General features: G+C 33.7%; 1 non-coding gene across 1 annotated transcript; it reads left to right on the top strand.

Moving 5' to 3' along the window:
- Positions 1–14,113: 14,113 nt before the first annotated feature.
- LOC131694993 (U4 spliceosomal RNA) lies at positions 14,114–14,254 on the top strand. Its single transcript, XR_009306577.1, has one exon. It is a non-coding gene; the product is annotated as a U4 spliceosomal RNA (small nuclear RNA).
- Positions 14,255–18,932: the final 4,678 nt, after the last annotated feature.

The following is an 18,932-nucleotide window of genomic DNA, read 5'->3' on the forward strand; positions in this document are numbered from 1 at the left end:
GGAAGGCCGAATCGGTTCCGGACTAGTTTGACTGGGTAGAGGAATAACCGCTGTCAATTCTGTCGCACTCAGCCAAAAAAAACATGACGACAGTAGCGCACCTGGTTTAGATATCCAAACTACCTTCGAAACCGTTAGAGATTTTACACAAATTGAATGCTGAAGATGGACGTCTGTTCTCTGTGAATCTTATGTAATCTTGGCAACCATACATAGTAAAACTGCGGTTGTTTACATCTGGCCTATTAAGACAACACCCAAAATGAAAAAAACTATATGCATTGGATGGTGTTTATGTCAAATTAAAATAACACTGCGGGAAAACATGTATTAATTTTTTCTGACAGGGCATCATTTGTCGTGGAATTCGATATGTCAAATGCTTCTGATAGTGTCAAATCCAGACTGTCAAAATATTTCTTTATTTTAAATTTTAATATTATTTTCACGTTTCCTGAGCTGGAAAAAACATTGTTGCAATCACGAAAATCAGCTTTATCGATGTATGTAATAAAAAGGCTTTTTTCTCTCATTTAATGACCCAATTGCAATCCCTTTTTTATGTTTAAGTCGCCGCCTAACTCCGCACGCTTTTTTGAGAGTATTATTTTCACTCAGAAAATTTAATGATTACTCAGCAGATGAGTTAGTTCTGCTCAAAATAAAACTCATTTTTTGACATATTCCTAATACTTTTCAAATTCAGTGCTCGGAACTCAAATCTTAAGTAGTTTTGAATTAGCGTGCAACTATATCTGGAAAACCTCAAACTAACTAGTCTGTAATCAGAGTGCAAAGAAAGCTTTTGAGGCAAAATGATTACCCAAATACTGACTAGTTTTAGATTTTGTATTGCGTATGAAAACGTTAAACGAAACATTTGTAATGTTTATCTCCCGCTACACGAACACGCCCAATAATAATCTGATTGTCGTCCAACAAAATTACATGTTTCGACTTGCTACCGATACATATTCGATTATTTCTGCGGGGTCAAATTTATCGGCGAATAAGTTTGCATACTGTTGGGGGCTTCAAAGGGCGAACCCACAGCATTTGTGACTGAAATTCAACAGCTGTCGATAGGTATAAATTGCGGGTTAAATAGTGATAAATCAAAGCACATGTCAACGGGCAGATGGCATTAATAACAAACGGAATTTGACATTTATTTGAAGAATTTTTGTTTTAAAATAAAATGAGCCCATCGTAGCATGGATTACCTCACATATACAGGGTGTTTGGTTCATGGTTAAGAACCTCTCGAGGGGTGATAGAGGATCATATTTGAGTGAAAAAATCGTTCTGCACATACACTCAAATCTCATCAGTTACAGAGTTACTGAACATAATGCAATATTAATTCCCTAAAGGGGAAAATTGAATTAAACCATTATTGCGAAATTGCGCATTAAGGGCACAAAACCTATTTTAAATTAAATTTGATTTTTTGTGTGTTTCGAATTCATCTCGTCAGTAACTAGCATCAACTGGGTGTCTAGTTAGACGATGTATCTTAACCAGTACCCAAGTTAGCTTTCTCGTTAGCAAACCAGAGCTTCTGGTTTTGCTTCCCGGGACATCACCCAGGATAAGACAGTTGCTTAGACGTTCACAAATGTCGTGTGAACTGTTTGGAATGCTAACTTGGGTACTAGTTTAGATACATCGTCTAACTAGACACCAAGTTGGTGCTAGTTACTAACGAGATGAATTCGAAACACACAAAAAATCAAACTTAATTTAAGTTACTGAACTGTTTTTTTTCTGAAAATAACTTGCTTGTCTTTAATACATCTAGCTCAAAAAGTATACTTTCTATTTTGAATCTTTTAGTTCCATTAAAAAGGTGAAAAAAAATCTCACCTAACAAAACTTTCGTATTTTTCAGTTAATGGAACTAAGTGCTGAAGTAATCAAGTATTAGTGTTTTTGAGGTGGTTTTTGTTATTTTTCTCAAAAGGATGATTTTATTTTATTTTATTCAAGAGATGCGTTTCGAGACGATTCATAATAGGCTCTACAATATCATATTCTATATTCTTCTCATTTTTTAATATTTTCATTATTAATTTTTCTGGTCATTTTGTAAGTTCCTTAAAAGACTAATTCAAAAAATATGCTTTATGTCCTTACTCCCATAGGTTCTTCAGAAAGCCGTAAAAAATTCTATTGAATTAAGGAGTTACATACCTTTTGTCGAGAATTTTTTTAAAAAGTTTGAATTTATTGGTTTTTTTTTACAACAAAGTTATAGTATTTTGATAGCACATTTTCAGTGGAAAAAATAAGCGTTAGTTTATAAAAATATACTGATATGTGACGGAAATGCAACAGATCAACTAAAATCCCAAAACTCAAAAATAATCGATGTTTTAAACTCTAAAAAATGCATTAAAAATATCTTATCCATAAAACAAAAATTTATGCATAGAAAAGGAATCGACATGGAGGCAGAATTCAAAATCTGACCTAGTGTTGTCGATGCCAAGGCTTTCAGCATGGCACTAAAAATTGTTATTTAGATAATACACACATAAAGGACACTTTTTTCCGGTGAAAAAAAAACTACAGAAAGTTTCAAATGCGCTAACTATCGCGAAAACTATAAATCTAATTTCTGGGCATGTTCTATTCAAGAATAAAATATAAATTCTTGTTAAAGGCAACAAAAGCAACAATTAAAAAATTACCTACTTCTCTAGGTACCTTTCAACATAACATTTAAGCGTGTTCATCAGATTCAAAATAGAAATACAACTTCTCTACCTACAAAAGATAGTTCTGTCTCAGTCACACCATCCTACAATCGTGCGTTATTCTTCAGTGGCAGGTAACGCGGCAAAAAGAACACTGACTACTTTTATTTTTATTTATTTATTGTCGTCAAACAAGAGTAAACCGTTTTGTTACAACGATAAAATATAGTACAGTCGTGATTCGCTGGTTGGACATTTTTGAACTGGACCGCTTTTTAGTTGGACCTCCGCTAGTTGGACCATTGTCCAACTAAAAAGCATCTAAACGCCATAATCTCATGTCAAATTTACTTTGACAATCAATCTGACACTATTCTGAGATGTGAACAGATGCATTTACACTGCCAACATCTCCTTTGGAAAGTTTTTGACGTTTGTCAGTCGGTCCAACTAGCGAATCAAATTCGTTAGTTGGACAAGGCTGTGGCCCAACCAGCGAATCACGACTGTATACACTTAAAAAATAAAATACTAATAACTAAACCACAGATAACAGACGTTTAGGCTCGATTTGAATTGTGTGTAAATACCCGCTACTGAGATTCCGAATAAATCAGACGTTTGAAACACGTTTGGCAAACGTTTGTAGATGGCGCAGTGATCGATACAATGCAGTTAGAATGCAGCTGTCAAACACGTATAGCAAACAGTTGCGCAGATGGCAATAGTGAAACACGGATTTCCAACGCTTATCAATTTGAAAGTTTACACAGGTTTTTGAAGAAATTTTGTTCTAGCCTAAACGTCTGTTATCTGTGACTAAACTAAACACTATCTGGTTTACATAGCACTACTTTAGGATGTTCTTTATAAGCGAATAGAATTGAAATATTTTTTTTTAATTTGCTTTTCGTCATTGTTAAGTAAATAGCTTCGCACGCATAGCTACCAAGCCTCCAATTTCATCTTTATACAACGCTTTCTTTGTTCTGACCGATCTAGTGTTACGGTAGAAAAATTGATATTTTTGTTGCAATCAATATTTCAGTTGATGACTGCAATGCGAAATTTTACCTCCCGGTTTGAAATTTTTTTTAAACTGGGTGGGAATTTGCAAACTAAATTGTAATGAATTTAAAATTTAATAATGGCTTTAAATAATCATTTAAATTGATTAAATTGGACGAATTTTCCAACTTCTTGAGAATATTTAATTTGCATATAGCCGTTGTGAGCGAAATTTTTTTAAAACCAAATATTAAATTGAAGAGTAACTCTAATTTTGTTATTCATCAATTTGGTTGTATTGTTGGATTCGCCGGCGGCATCGCAATAGCGGTTAATCGCAGGATCAAGCATTGCATCCTGCCGCCTGTTGACACCACGGTGATCGAGAGTTTGGGTATCAAAGTTGAAACTGATCTTGGTATCATTTTTGTTGCTGCAGTGTATTTGCCTTACTGGTGAACAAACTAATTTCTTGAAAGGAGACTTACAATCGAAATCGGTCGAAATTCTTCATAATCGGTGATTTCAACGCTAAACACCGATTCTGGAATAATGTTCAAAGCAATTCTAATGGTAAACTATTTTTTAATTATTACTCTGCTGGTTATTATTCAATTTTGCTCCCGAATGGACCAACGACAATTGATTTGGTTTTGACAGGTCAAAGTCACATTAGTAGCGATTACACATGCAGACTATGATTCTGATTACCTCCCGGTAACATTTCAAATTTCTTAATAAGCAGTTACCAGTCCCATTAGCTCAGTGTTTAATTACCAAAAAGCGGAGTGGAAAAGGTATAAAAGTTATATTGAGAATAATTTTAATCATGATTTACAAAAAAGCTGACATTGATACGGCATTACAAAGTAAAGTGGCTTTGTCAGTACCAACACAGATCAAATTTAATGCTCCTATTATTGATGACGATCTTCAACTTCTGAGTCGCTTGAAAAATGTTTGAAGACGTCAATATCAACGTTCTCGTGATCCTGCTATGAAATGTATCTATCAGGATCAACAAAAAGAAATTAAACATAGATCCACACTCTTAAGAAATCAAAATTTCGCGAAAGAGGTTGAACAAATCAAGCCAAATTCTAAATCTTTCTGGAAACTTTCTAAGATTCTTAAGAAACCTCAGAAACCAATTCCAGCTTTGAAGGAAGGTGACCACATACTTCTTACAAACCAAGAAAAAGCTTAAAAACTTGCTCAGCAGTTTGAAAGCGTCCATAATTTTAATCTTAACGTTGTGAGTCCTATTGAAACCGAAATCTTACAAAAATATGAAAGCGTTTCAAATCAAGTATTGTCTCTAGACGATATTGTTGAAACAAACTATGATGAGATCAAATCCATCACGAAAAAGTTTAAAAATATGAAAGCTCCAGATTATGATGGAATTTTTAACATCATTCTTAAAAACCTTCCCGAAATCACCATGAAATATTTGGTCAAAATGTTCAACAAATGTTTTAAATTAGTATACTCTTCTGAAAGATGAAAATTGCCAAAGTTATTCCTATTTTGAAGCCAGATAAAAATTCAGCAATAGCGTCTCGTTACCGACCATTTAGTTTACTCTCTTCTATTAGTACATTTTTTGAAAAAAAAAAACCATCCTAACTAGAATGATGGCACATATCAATGAGAATTCCATTTTTCTTCCCGAGCAGTTTGGATATCGTATTGGACATTCATCTACTCATCAACTTGTTAGAGTAACTAAAATGATAAAGGCAAAAATCTCAGAGGGCCATTCCACTGGAGTTGCTTTACTGAATATCGAAAAAACTTTCGACAGTTTTTGGCACAAAGGATTAATTGCCAAAATGTGGAATTACAATTTTTCAAATTACACAATAAAGATAATTAAAAATTATCTTACTCATCATATGTACCTTCCAAGAACCTTATCAGAATTGTAAAGCAGGCGTCCCTCAAGGGTCAAGCGCCGCACCAATCCTATATAGTATTTTTTACTTCTGATCTTCCAAATTTACCCGTAGGCTGTAAAAAGTCACTTTCTAACGCTATGAGGAAATTCCTCTAAAAATATCGCGCATTTTCCAGATCACTAGCTCCCCCTTTAACCCATTCATGCCCATGTTGTTTGTGGACAACAACGTTTTTAAACATCTATAGCTTTTGATTAAGGCAAGATTTGCTCACAAAACAAGTAAGGCTAATAAATGTGACTATTGCCTTTCATTTGAATATTAACAGTTACAAGTATCAGCTCTAGAACTGAAGTTATTGCAATTAGTCTGATTGGATTCCGATGGAGCAGTGCTGCCAGGGACAGTTTACGTTGATGACGGGCAATGAATTTTTCATATATCTTTGTTGCGTTGCAATTTAATTAAAAATTGTTAAAACTTATCAATTTAGACTGTCTTTCGATACGGTTTTCACGAAAATGAACTATTGTAAATATTCTAGGAGAATTGTATTGAGCATTGGAAGGTAAAAGTTGAGCAGCTTCTAACACTGCCAGGGAAGCACCTATCGTTATGAAAAAAGGCTTTTCGTGTTTCTTGATCTCACCTTTTCCAAAGAAAAATTGTTTTGAAACCCTACCTTGAAAAAAGTTGAAAGGGTTAAGACACAGTCCCAAACACTCATTCGCTAGAATATTACCCCTCAAGTTTGGGAACAATTTTTCACTAGTGATCTTTCCCCCGCATGCTAGTTCATATGTCAGTTTGCAACATAATCGTAAATGCGGCCACAGTCCTAACTACAAATATATTTAAAATGGCCGTTAAAGCGAACGATGCATTGTTTTCGAGTGCAATGTCTGTTAGTCTGTGCTATCATCTCTTATAGCTCAGGTAAAAGTAGTGCTGTACAGTCTCACGATGGTTTTTGAATTGAGACGGTAAATATGAAGTGACCGTATCACCACAAAAATGACCGTTATATAATTTACATTTTCCTCGCATAGTGTTTCAATTAACTATCTCTCACAGAAGCCGTGCGAGAGAGCGCATTGAAATGATAGACAGATTGAGTACCATATATTTTGTATTGGTATGGTAAATGAAATAAATGAAATGAAAAATCAGTGTGTTGCATTCAGGCAGCATTCAGTGCTTTGTTGATTTTTTCTTCACTTTTCTGTTTTTTGTGCAAAGCTATTTGTGTGAAACCACCCGTTCGTTCTCGTTGCTTGGAATAAGATGATCGTCAGAACCGTATTTATATTGTAAATAAAATTATGGTCAGTTTCCATTCCTCTCAATAATGATTCCAATGAGCGAGAGATTTAGAAGAGAACCGTCTTACTTTTGTCAATTCATTGGAATGAGAACCGTACAGGCACGTAGCCAGATGGGGGGGGGGGCTAGGGGGCTAAAGCCCCTCTCGAAATTTTTCAAAGATAAATTTAAAAAACCGGCGACTTTTAACAAAATTTGTTGCTCATTTGATTTGAACAAATTATTGAGAAAAAGTTGAAGAAGGCTATTCCTAACCACCAAAGACATTGGTCACAAAATTCAGTGTTCTTTATGCTTTTGCTCGAGCCAGTGCGAAGCGAGCGACAAAAATAGTAGCTTTTATATTGTGCGCCTTGTCCGATGAATAAAAGAAACTGTTACTATAATTGTCGAAATCAGTGAGTAGCAGAAGCAAGAAGTGGTGCTCCAGCCAAATGCGATGATTATAAAATTATTGATGATTCCCATAGGACCGATCATTCATAATGTGGAACATTTCCTGAAGGTGTAAATGGAGGTAAGACTTTCGGAAGCCGCCTTTATCGAGTTCTATCATGTCAGGCATTTAGCGCTCAACATATTAGCTATTCATTTCGCACAACTTAAAACACATAGTTGTGTGTGACAATGCTATAATTAAGATCCTTCAGTATATGGACGATGAGAAAATCAATGTTCCGCTACAAGATCGGATACCGCTTACTCGCAGATTAATGTCACATTTGGAGAAATGGAATCCATTCGGAAGGGCAATTATTGAGGGCGAGAAGCAAGGAAGAAATCAGATATTCGCGAACATAAAGGCAGCAACTACGATAATGACACGGAAATGTACAATAGCGAAATAGAAATAAGCAACTTCCTCCCTACGACATAGTGAGGAAAAAATATTTCCTCGCATGGTAAACAGGACTCTACGGGCAATGGCTAAGCGCTTGCACGAGATCTGCCGGACTACCATTTAAACTCGTTATATTATTTTTATTGTTTACATAAGGAAATATATAAAAGACCCACGACCCCGTTTGTTATTTTTAAATGCTAAGTTTTTGAATTGCAATTGCAAACACAATTTTGAATTTCTGTATTAGGTCAGTGCACACTGTGCACTCTGTACTGTGCTACACAAAAAGTATTTCAATTTGTTTGGGAACGATTCAGCCGAGAAGACAGTTTTTGTTTCGCGCCATTTTAACGCAATACCATTTTTATTGACACTTCATTTCATTTCTACGAGGAATTCGTTCCGCACTAATACACTGTTCATAAGTAAATCAGTGATGTCTGCAACAAACGTGTCAAAGAAAATTCTTTTGAAAGTGGACGGGTCAAAAAGTGATAAAACAATAGGCAATCACGAAGAGCGACTAAAATGTTGGGACTGATTGAATCTATTAGCCAATAAGTTAGGATAAGTGTTTCGATTTTATGTCTTCAGTATGTGACAGTCTTCCGTTCTGTTTTTGCTCGTCATGGAATAAAATGAGAGAGATAATATTAAATAAGAGAGAAATGAGAGGAAAAAATCAACCAATCTAAATGAACTCAAAATCACTCTTCTTCATTTTCTATACACTCAACACGAGTGGTTTCGGAATTGCGCTATGATCTTATAATTTCTTTATCCGTACAACTTTGATGCGTTGGGTGCAACAACTTTAATTGAAACTTTTTCCCAAATAGTGGTAAAACAAACCTGTAATCAGACAAACATTACAACTTTCTTCAAGAAGTCATACATCTCTTCCAATCTTGATGACGATTGTAAAAAAATCGAGAGCTAATTATTTTTATTAAAAAAAAACAATTACTGAGCAGATAATCCACATAATTGTTTAACGAATTGACATAAAGTTTTGCAAAAGTTTCACAGGAAACGGATAATTTGCTGTAATTTAAAAACAGACAACTCTAAAAGAAAGCCTCTTCGACAAATTAGATGTAAGTGCGTTGTGTTCTCTTTCATGTGTCGGAAGCAAGTGATGCTGAAATTATTAAACTCACCTATGTTTATAGTTTCTAGTGGTGGTGTCATCAATGTTATATTTACCAAATTTTACATAAATTAGTAGCATTCACTAATCAGTGCTAAGTAATTTTCTTTCGTTTAGTGAACATGTTCTGAGCAGTTTCGCTCAGTAGATTAAATTCTGTGTAGTTTCCATTAGTAGAGTAAATCATTGGAATATATATTTTACATTGTCCAAAAACCCATGAATTCCGAAAAAACCTTCAAATGTTTAAATATAATATTTACTTAACCCTTGAACGTTGCATTTGCGTTTTCCACCCTAGAATGTTGCACTGGGGTATAAATGTACTCCACGCATTTGATCGCAATTTTCGCAGGTAAAAATGCAAACAAAAGAAATATATAATACACAATTTTCTTCGTTTTTTAATTGCAAAAACAGCTGTGTAAGTGAAAGTAAATAATTTAATGAATCAATGATACATAAATTGGTTTGAACCAAAAAAAAGTGAAAAGATCGCGTTTTGGACTTGTTTTTACAACAATTACTAAAATTTTGCGAATTTCAACCGATTTGAAAAAAATTAAATGATTCAAAAAATTTGAAAGAATGATCTGGAAACGGTATAAAATAGAATTTCGATATTTTTGAAAAAGTGCAATTATTTTGAGAAGTGAAAGTTTAAAAATCGAGTTTTGGAAAATACCACGAAATGGGGTGGAAATTGAAATGAAACAATATTTCTGACCAGCAATACATTGGTAACACGCAACGTTACTATTACAGCAGGTATTGTGCGCAAATTATACCTGCAAGCCATTGCTTTGAAAAACTATAAAATATAAACAATAAAACAATAAAAATCAGCAAAAATGAGAACGATTTTTTGTTCCGCTTCAATATTAAATTAAATAAATGATTAAAAACGATTATATAATACTAATTGTTACTTACGTAGTAAAACAACCAGTATTTAAACTGGAATTGTCACGAATCACATTTCCACTGATAGCACGAAACCCGACGAAACACTAACGGCAACCGTACACTGGGGTACAAATGTACCCCAGTGCAACGTTCTAGGGTTAAGCTAGGTAATCTTCTCAAATTCCAACTGTTTTGCAAGTTTGCTGATGGTCAATAGGGCTAAGGTTCCTATTCTTGCTTTGTAGTGAAATCAGTAGTTTTTTGCACTCACTTTACATTTTGACTTTTACTATAGTTTCAGGGATCTAGGAAAATCAGTCTACGATATTTTTAATTCGAAAGTTTAATGATATTAAAAATATCTAAAAAGAATCTACTTAAATAGATAGTTATTCTTAGTTGTCTGATAATATTGTGTTTTCTCAGGATTGTTATGATTACGACATTATCAGTATCAATTAAATTGAAAATTTCATAAAGTTGAGTTAACACAAACTTCGGATGAAGTCACAGAACTAGTCATAGTAGCAAGACACCTGATCATGAAAATAGGAGTTGAACCTATTTTCCGCATATACAAATCACCTGCCTTATCAGAAGATTTGAAGCAAATTTCGACATTCGCTTTGTTCGGACATTCTTTGCAACGGTAAACTTGGATTTCACACTGATATATTCCTGTACATGGGGACAACCTTGACGATGGTTTCGTTCTCATGATTAGCAGATGCGTGTAAAGTTTCGTGAGACGGGTTTTTGCATATATTTCTACTCATTCAAATTTACCGTCTTCTACAAATTGTAAACGTGTAGTCTAGAATGCGTAGTATTTTCAAGCAGCCGTAAATACTTTGAACTCTTGAATATTCATTTTTGTAACTAGAGAAATTTCTAACTTGTAAATTAATAATAATCAAATTTAATTCGTCGATGCACTATAGCCTTTCTTGTAACAGACAACATATTTTTAAGGTTTTTAGTGCCTATTGTCTTAGTTTTGGAATTGTTTTCACTAAGATCTTTTCATAATTACGTTCAGTTTCCAGTGACTATCTCAAGTTATCAGAATTAATACATTTATGCAATAATTTTTAAGCCCCTCCCGTAACAAAATCCTGGCTACAGGCCTGAAACCGTATCTCAATAAGCATCACTTACTGTTTTGACTGCTAACTGTTTCATTCTCTTTTGTCTAGCACGTTTCCCATCAGTACCATAATGGAGCTCAACACTGGGTAGAAACCTTAAAATTATCAGCAGTCGACTGCAACGAAGCTTGAATATATTCAATGATAACCTGATAAAGTGGAGCTACTTTTCTGAAATAAAATAATAACCATATTATTAAATTTAATGCTTTGAATTTAACGTTTTCAGGTCAAGATAAATACTTGTTTGACTCACACTAAAAAACATACCTTCAAGGATCTCATTGAAGGAATCCAAGCAAAATTCAACAAATATATAAAATGTTTATACCTTCTTATAAACAGGAATTCTAGGCTCTTGTAGAACAAACTAAAAATTTATAAACAAATATTTAGAGCAGAAATGCTATATGCAGTGGAAATTTTGGCAAGCTATTGTGCCATTAAGAAGAAAATGCTTCAAAAGCTTTAGAACAAAATTCTGAAAATGATTTTGAAGCGTCCTCCCTGGTTTAGCATAAACGAATGGCACAGACTCGCAAACATAAAAACATTAGAAGTGATGACGAATAGTATTATAAACAATTTCCGACAGCAATCGTTCGAATCATTAATTGCAATGATTAGCTCTCTTTATAGTTTCTAAGATTTGTTTAACTCTTTTTTCACATGACAAAGTAGGCTTAAAACTTCCTACTGTACAAATCACATAACTGCGAAAGCATATTACATCTTACATTTAATGTCTTACAAAAGCCATGTAAATATCTGGAAAGCGTAAATCGCGCCATCAACCCTGAAATATCTGGTCAATTCCATATTAAATTTGCAAAAGGGCGAATAAGATTTGTAAACAAACTTTTATTTTGATGGTTTCTCTTTATTTACTATAATTTCAAAGCAGGAAACCATTGGAATTATTTCTACGAAGGGTAAATATTTACATTAACGCATATTTTTCATGAAATTCCACTCTGCAGCAGACTAATGAGCGAAACAAGTTTGTTTACAAAAAACACTTTCGCCCTTTTGACGAATTAATATTGAATTTATCCTAAATGTCAAAAAAGTACTGAACACACAGTATTTTAATTAAAGTTTTCTCGTAATAATTAACCCTTGTGAAGGCAAGCTAAAATCCTAACATTAAAGGGCAAGCCGGGCCTCTCAGGCCCGTCTAAATTCAAGCTCCTTTTTGCCGTTCTCATATAGAAAGGTTATGCAATCGGTTGAAATTTCGACTTTTTAACCGAGACCCGCAGGGCCAAATCTCTTGTACCATTCGACTCAGTTCGTCGAGATTGTAAAATATCTGTATGTGTGTATGTATGTATGGATGTATGTATGTGGCAAACAATCTCACCGATTTTTCTCTGAGCTGGCTGGACCGATTTGTACAAATTTAGTCTCAAATGAAAGGTGCAGCCTTCCCATCGGTCGCTATTGATTTTTTTATTGATCCGACTTTCGGTTCTGGAGTTACGTGTTGAAGAGTACAATCACACAGCAAATTTCCATAGAAACTGATACCACCATGATGTCCAAATGATGCAATATATATTAAAATATGTTCAACATTACTTGGCTTTGCATGTCTTGATCATTAATGATCCACCGAAGGCACTTCGACCACATTGGCCAGCTATGGCGGTTCTTAATGCCCCGGGGGAACTTACCAAGTTCCTAAGATAATGTCATACCTATTTCTCAGCGAATTCTTTACCGATTTTTACAAACTTGGTTTCAAATGAAAGGTACAGCGTTCCTATTGTCTTCTGTTGAATTTCTAATTAATCCGATTTCCGGTTCCGGAATTACAGGATGATGAGTACGAACACGCAACAAATCCCGATTTCAGCGTATAAGGCGATGGATGTAAAAAGGTCAATTTTTTTTCCAAAAGGTACTCGGAAGATCACGTCGACTGTCGATTGGTTCTGAGCTCCATTTCGTTTGAAAACGACCAATAAATGTTTCTGGGTTGCTATTAATTTCTTCTGATGCATAACCGGAGTACATATTCATATTTTTCTGCATCAGATTCATCGTCGGAAGCAATATCATTCACATCTTCTTCCTCGCTTTGCAAATCAGTTTCGGAATCGTCTGCTGTTGAATTTGGTCGAATTTCTTCCATTATTTCAGATTCTTTGAGACGATTGCAAACATGGGCATATCGTCTTATAGCCATTTCAATTTTTTGTTGCTTTTAGATCTTACAATTTGAATAATTACGACAACTATATCACAAAGAATAGACAACAAAAATAGACAATAACGACAGAGTTAGGTTATGTTGTATCCAAATAATTGTCAAGTAGACCACAGTGGATGAAATAAAAGTATTTACCTAAAAAAATATGACACACGCCATTATCGTATGCTATTTTTACATTTCTTATAAAAGAAATGTATAGAATTCGCTCAAACTTTCAAGATTTTTTTCTTATATGAAAAGGTAAAAAGATAAAATCAATCAAAACATAAAAAAAATGCCTGCTACTATGAAGATGAACTCATCAAAATGTTTTTTTTTTCAGATAAATATTATTGTATAAAACCCGTGGTATTCCTAGTAAATATTGCATGTACACCGGGCCTGCCAGGCCCGGCTTGCCTTTTTGTGCATGTAAAAAATTCAAACATAGCTGCGCATCACTCCATAGATGAAAATTTAACAATTCATTATTTTTGTTATAGATTTCAAAGCTACTTATCAAAATTTCCATGCCCAAGCTTATACTGCATACACATTTTTTTGTAACTAAAAAATTGTAACGTGCCGGGCCTCTGAGACCCGGTTGCCTTTTTGAGGGTTAACCGCAATAATTAACAGCTCACACAAACTTTTGTTTCATCTGAAACGTTAGTCAAAAATAATCCAAGTAGGTATGCGGATTTAAAATAAAAAGCGCTATCCTAATATCGGGTGCCGTTACCCTGCAAAGAACTTTTCATTACATCCACGAGCTTTTTTCCGCGTGGTTGGTAGGTACCGCGTTCTTGCTATTTTTCCAAGCGTGCTCTTCGCCTACCTCACACTATACATTTTTTTTGACACCCAAATCGCATCCATCGCTAGCGCGGTGTGGCGCGCCTTCGCTCATATGGTGCCTTTTTTCCGTTTGTTCTTTAGCTTTGCGCAGTGGCGATATCGTAACCAATGAGGTACAACCGAGGTGCGATTATTGCTAGTTGAAAACTAATACCAATACCCCGCCATGAGGACGTGAAATACCGTCCGCTACGGCAATTTTTGCTAGCTCCGAAAGGAGCGTCTAATTTAAAAATTAAACATTCGAGTAGGAAGGTGGTAATTGGTAATGGCCAATGGGTGAAAAGACAGTTGCCACATCGAGATTTTTCGATAATTTCAATTTTGTTTTATGTTTGATAAGATTCTTTTTCACAGCTGACGGATTTTTTTAGCATTTTGATTGATGACAATTACATATAGATTTTTGGATATATTCCGATTTTACAATGGATTTTCTAGAATTATTACCGATATTTTTTGTTTTAGGCTAGAACGTTTTAGGTATGTATCACAAAGAGGAAACGAATTTTATGACTGAAACACATTTCAATGTGGCATCCCTGGCAGGGTGATGCACAGATTTCTTTTCACAATTTTTGATCATAGATTCTTTTGGCAGATACATATTTGGCATTTTGATGAAAATTTCAGATCTCCAGATTTTTGAAACTGTAGTGATTTTTACCGATTTTTGTAAATTAAACATAGATTTTTTTCTGTTTTAGTCACCACAGATAATAAAGAGATTTCTTTGACAGAAAAACAGATTTGAAAGTGGCAGTCAAGAACCTGTTGTCATTTATGGAAGCGAGAGATTTTAGATTTATAATGTTTGGATGAACAGAGGTAGAACCGGTGGTAGAATGTTCCAGAGTTGTACATTGGAGTTTTTAATGCGGTTTCAGTTAATTCGTGTTTTATATGTACACCCCATGTTGTTTATAACAACGTTTTTAAACTGATACCAATTTCCTTTGTTTCCTTTCCTTTGCATGGCATGCTCACAAAAATTTATATGGCTCTTATTTTTTAGTTGAACGCTTACAGCTAGAAATATTATCCGTAGCACTGTAGTTATTACTATTAGTCTGATAAGTCAGAACACTAGATATACCTGTCAAATGGGCCAAATAAAAAAAGACAAAAAAATAATCCTCTATCGTAGTATCATAGCGACTAACGACGATGAATTCCTTTGGATAAAGACTCGACACGTCAATCGTTTGTTTACCATTTATCTGTCAGTGTCATTACAATCGAACACGAGACCTGTCAATGTCATTCCAATCGAGCAGAAGACTTATCAAATGTTGCAATCTGCTGAATGAATTTTGGAAAGTATTGTGATAGTGAGTTAAAATATTTTGAATAAATTTCTGAATCCAATCTCAATCCAAGGTGAAACAAATAATTTGTACCTTTACGGTGCCTAATAAAAGTTGTTTTAACCATTGCAGCTTTCCGTAATGTTGTAATTTTCTGGTAAACCACAGAACCGGACCCATTCCGCACGAAGGTCGTAGTTTACCAGGAAGCGAAAAAAACAATATTGTTTTAAACCGGCGGTGGTTTTATTGGTACAAAACTTCACACAGCACTTCACGATGAAAAAATTATGGACGTTGCAACTCTGCGGTAAGTGTAGTATACGAGTCAACTAAAGTTTACGCTGTGACAGTGATGCTAGTTTGCAGAAAATAATGTTGCCAAACCAACCAGGAGGCGAGTCTTTATTCAGTAATTCAGCGTCTTTTATAGCGACTAATCATTTTTGTTTCTTTTAGCCATCCAAACAATGGCCATTCATGGCTGATGTATTTTCACTAATTAGAATGCACAAATTGTCTAAATCCGCACTGAATTTTGATAAATTTTCATTTCCTTGTGCGGTATACACAAGCTCTTTCATTTCATAACAATAGAGGAATTCCACGAAGATCCGTCCGAAAATCTTTAAAATCGTGACCGACCATCTTAGATTCCAATGAAACTTTACACGTTTCACCGTCATGCAAGACTAAATATTTTCCACAGGTAATAAGATTATTTTGACTCAAGAGCAACTTTTCAAAAGGGCGTAAACGTTTCTACGTGTATGAATTCCAAATTTTTTTTTGTTCGATTACTGTATTTTATACAGCAAAACTATCTGAGAACAAGTTACAGGGAATGAATACTTCTGTCTGAAAAAATATACACTGAAAAAAATGTGTCATTTTTCAAAAAAACAAAAATTTATGATAAAAATTTAAATTGCGAAAAAACCCATTTTTTTAAATTTTTTATATTTTGTTACCAAAAACCTAAAGAGAAAAGAAACATTTTGAATGTGATTGCATGATGGAGAAAAAATCGGTAAAAAAGTTTTCCTAACAATAACTTCGTACATGTTTTTAAATTTCATACTAATTGACATACAAAATTGTAATTCTATTACAGAATATAATTCTAAGCACCATTTGAAATCAAAATGCATTTAACAAAAATCTTCCAAAATGCGATAGTTTTCGAGATATTTGAAATTTTGCTCCTTCAAAAACAATTAATTCGTGTAATTATGCTCTTTTTAAAAGTTATTCGCGTTACCCCATCAAAAAATGTCAAAAATTTAATGTTTATCGTTTTAAAGACGTAAAAGCAACTTTTTTAGTGTATTTGGATCCTGGAGAAGCTTTCAATAAAAAAATTTTCCTAACAACAACTTTTTTTATAATTATTACATTTTTTTATAATTCTTACTATTTGCAGTCAAAAATACAATTTTTTTTAATATGATTCTAAACGCCATTTTAAATTGAAATGCTCTTAACAAAAAATTTCTAAAATGTAGTAGTTCTCGAGATATTTTAAGTTTTGTTTTAACAACACAATTATTTTGTTTTATTACGACCTTTTCATAAGTTAGTCGCGTTTCTCCATCAACAATAATAGGTTTTTCAAAAGGCCCGTAAACTTTCCTGCAACTTTCTCTTTGACATCAAGGCGATATTGTGAAACATTTTAAAGTTACATGAAAACAACCAACATATGATTCAGCTATATAGTTTAATCAACAGACCCTATGGTTGAAATATATTTTGGTTGCTTTCATGTAACTTTCAAATGGTTTACAATATCGCCTTGATGTCAAAGAGAAAGTTGCACGAAAGTTTACGGGCCTTTTGAAAAACCTCTTACTGTTGATGGAGAAACGCGACTAACTTATGAAAAGGTCGTAATAAAGCAAAATAATTGTGTTGTTAAAACAAAAGTTAAAATATCTCGAGAACTACTACATTTTAAAAAAAATTTGTTAAGAGCATTTCGATTTTAAATGGCGTTTAGAATCATATTAAAAAAAAATTGTATTTTTGACTGCAAATAGTAAGAATTATAAAAAAATGTAATAATTATAAAAAAAGTTGTTGTTAGGAAAACTTTTTTATTGAAAGCTTCTCCATGATACAAATACACTAGAAAGGTTGCTTTTACGTCTTTAAAACGATAAACATTAAATTTTTGACATTTTATGATAGGGTAATACGAATAACTTTTAAAAAGAGCATAATTACACGAATTAATTGTTTTTGAAGTAGCAAAATTTCAAATATCTCGAAAACTATCGTATTTTGGAAGATTTTTTTTAAATGCATTTTGATTTTAAATGGTGCTTAGAATTATATTCTGTAATAAAATTACAGTTTTGTATGTCAATTAGTATGAAATTTAAAAACATTTACGAAGTTATTGTTAGGAAAACTTTTTTACCGATTTTTTCTCCATCATGCAATCACAATCAAAATGTTTCTTTTCTCTTTAGGTTTTTGGTAACAAAATACAAAAAAAATTAAAAAAATGGGTTTTTTCGCAATTTAAATTTTTATCATAAATTTTTGTTTTTTTTGAAAAATGACACAACATTTTTTTCAGGGTATATTTTTTTCGGACAGAAGTATTCATTCCCTGTAACTTGTTCTCAGATAGTTTTGCTGTATAAAATACAGTAATCGAACAAAAAAATTTTGAAATTCGTACACGTAGAAACGTTTACGCCCTTTTGAAAAATTACTCTTGTATCAAAATATTCCAATTGCCAGAGAATATCATGGAGATTCATACAGCGAACACACCTGCAAAGTTTCGTTCGAATCGACGATGGTCGTATTTTGCGGTCGGCCGGTTTCTCATGGAATCCCTCAATAACAGTCGTAAATTTATACCGAGAAAATTCGTTATATTGATTAGATTGATTTCACACATATTTTTTTGCAATTTGTAGTAGCACATAAAAATTATCTGTCACGCAAATATATCATGTGAAAACTAATGAAATTATAATAGTATACCACATAGAAATTTGATTCATAGCACATATCACATCATTTTTTCGTTTGCCTGTCGATTATTCTACTTAACCCTTTCATGCCCAACTTTTTTCTTGTTCATGTAGGGTTTCAAAACTATTTTCCCTTGAAAACGGTGGGGTCAAGAAACACGAAAAGCCTATTTTCATAAAGATAGGTGCTTCCATGGCAGTGCTAGAAGCTGGTCAATTTTTACCTTCTAATGCTCAATACGATATTCTCCTAGAATAATTACAATAGTCCAATTACGAGGAAAACGTAGCCAACGACAGCCTAAATTGATAAGTTTTATCAGTTTTCAATAATATTGCACCATAACGAAGATATATGAAAAAAAAAAATTCCGTCGTCAACGTAAACTGTCTCTGGCAGCACTACTCCATCGGAATCCAATCAGACTAATTGCAATAACTTCAGTTCTAGAGCTGATCCTTGTAACTGTTGATACTCAAATTAAAGGCAATAATCACATTAATGAGCCCCACTTATGTTTGTGAGCAAATCTCGCCTCAATCAAAAGTTGAAACGGTGTTGTCCACAAACAACATGGGCATGAATGGTTTAAAGACGCTG

Source organism: Topomyia yanbarensis, unplaced genomic scaffold (assembly GCF_030247195.1).
Source record: "Topomyia yanbarensis strain Yona2022 unplaced genomic scaffold, ASM3024719v1 HiC_scaffold_224, whole genome shotgun sequence".
Taxonomy (NCBI): domain Eukaryota; kingdom Metazoa; phylum Arthropoda; class Insecta; order Diptera; family Culicidae; genus Topomyia; species Topomyia yanbarensis.